Genomic DNA, 2,642 nt, shown 5'->3' on the forward strand with positions numbered 1-2,642 from the left:
AAGATATGAATATATTCTAAACATGTTACAATCGTAGGTAAACCTTTGATAGAAATACCACTCAATTTAAAAAGAATAATGTATATGAAATTATAAATAAGTGGTCATTGCTATGGAAACCAATTAATAGAAATATTAAAATATAAGCAGACAAGATATATACATCTTATAAATATATATATATAATATATATATATATATATATATATATATATATATATATATATATATATATATATATATATATATATAATATATATATATATATATATATTACATATATTATATATATATATATATATATAATATATATATAAACAACTGACCATTATATTACGAACCTACTAATACAAATATTAACACCAACCATGGATTAAAAAAAACAAATGAATAACAAGTGTTCCATTAGTTGAAATCAAAGAAACAGAGGAATCATCCAGAATGGCTGGAAGAGAAAGATACACTAGAACAGACATAGAGTTATACCCTTCAGTATCTGGGGGTCATGAGATTAGCGCTAGGTCTGGTCGGCCTAGGAAAACCAGACTGGGCCAGGAAATCACATCAGATGGTATAAATTCTGAGGGGAACTGGGATGATTCGATCTAACAGGATTTAGGCTGTCAAGCCAAGCACTGTAGGGGCCACTTTCGACCAATCAGCTTAAGACAGTTATAAGGGGGAGTTGGAGTGGTTGGCTAGCTAGGTAAAGAGATTCAGAGAGAGATAGGTTAACAGATAGGTTGGTTGGTGTATGCAGATATGCACATATTATTGGGATTTTTGGCCCCTCTCTCTCTCTCTCTCTCTCTCTCTCTCTCCCTCTTTGTATATATATATATATATATATATTATATATATATATATATATATACTATATATATATATATATATATAATATATATATTGTAAGGTTGTTTGACTTTTGAAACAACCTAGTTATTTTTCAAAATTTTTAACTGGCCCTCTCTTCCTTTTTAGTCGGCGGGAGACTAGCTTACTTTTGTCACGTTGTGAGTGACAAGAGTCAGTCAGGGTTTTGGAAAGCAGATCGGCAGGTTCTCAACAATGTTCTGTTGAGTCCACAGCAGCAGCAGTTTTGGAGGATCACCTGGTTGATGGTGATGGATTTTGGTGCAGCAGTTGTCGATCGTTAGAGGTGAATTACATCAATACATTGTTCCTGAGGACGAGGTGGGTGGGCTAACCCATAGCCCCCTGTTCAGAAGAAGTATTCTTCTGTGGCAGCTTCAAAGCTGTGGCATTGAACATTATGTTCAATGGTCGGCCTCGAGAATTTTGGATTGTGGTTCTTACAGATTTCAGTGTATTTTTAATAGTATTGGTTGGTACTGAGCAAGTGTATGGCTCTTGTATTTTTACTAGTATCTGTTGGTAATGAGCAAGAAGTGGATGGCCCTTTTCTTTTATGCACTGAATGCTATCTTTCATTATTGCATTGTATTCTGTTGTCGACTTTAAGTGTTGTTTGTTATTATTACTGCTGGTTTTATGTAACTAATAGTATTGCTGCTGCCGATTTAGATTTTCTTTGTCAATTGATGCTTTGGAACTTAAAAAGGAATTTAAGTGTAACTTATTGGGAGTTTTATTTCACATAATTGGTGATAACTGTAATTTATTTCTTTGTCTGCTTTCTAAACCTGTACTCATTGTACATATGTAACATAATTTCTGTATAATAATAATAAACTAGGCTAAGGCACTTAAGTATTTTCTTTTACACCCACATGAATCTGATTGTCATGGAGAAAGTAGTCATGACTATATAATACTATATATAGATATATATCTATATATATATATATATATATATATATATATATATAGATATATATATATATATAAATACAGAGAGAGAGAGAGAGAGAGAGATAAAAATTCCAGTAATATTTCCACGTCCTCCCCCATAAGAGCAACTCATTTCAAAGTCTTTTCCACTGGAACATTTCCTGGACTCCGCTTATGCAAGTAATATCAGACCTGACTCCTTAAAGAGAAGAGAGATGGAGAGAGACTAAATGAAGCCGAAAAAATAAAAAAAATAAAAAATATTTGTACGTGTTTTTTTGCAACATTTCCAGCGAAAATGCACCTCTCTTAAAACTTTGCTCGTGGTCAAAGGGATGTTGCCTGCGATACTTGCGGTTTGATGATCAGTACCAGAATACCTTTTGAAAAAAAAAATTCTGCTTTTAGATGGAGAAAATACGTTTTTATTAAAACGGCAATTCAGCATAATTTTCATATCGCTTCATCCAGCGAGCTTATACACTCAATATCCTTTTTTTCTTTTGATGTTCAGAATGATTTTTATTAATGTGGATTAATGTTATTTTTCTGTACAATAAACAAAAGCAAGTAGACTATGCCGAAGTTTTCTGTACAATAGCGGTATAACGCGGTATAAAGCTGTATACGTTACTATCAGCTACGCTCAGTTGCTCCCCAGATGTGGCCGAGTGAAGGTGCGTCAGCGACGCCTCCGGAAAGCGCTGCCAGATGCACGATACATGGCTGACCTTAGCCTTAAATAACATAAAAACTAAGAAGTGTAGACGGCTGCAATTTGGTATGTTTGATGACTGTAGGATGGATGATCAACATACCAATTTGCCACT

The sequence above is a fragment of the Macrobrachium nipponense genome, chromosome 15 (genome assembly GCF_015104395.2).
Source record: "Macrobrachium nipponense isolate FS-2020 chromosome 15, ASM1510439v2, whole genome shotgun sequence".
NCBI classification, from domain to species: Eukaryota; Metazoa; Arthropoda; class Malacostraca; order Decapoda; family Palaemonidae; genus Macrobrachium; species Macrobrachium nipponense.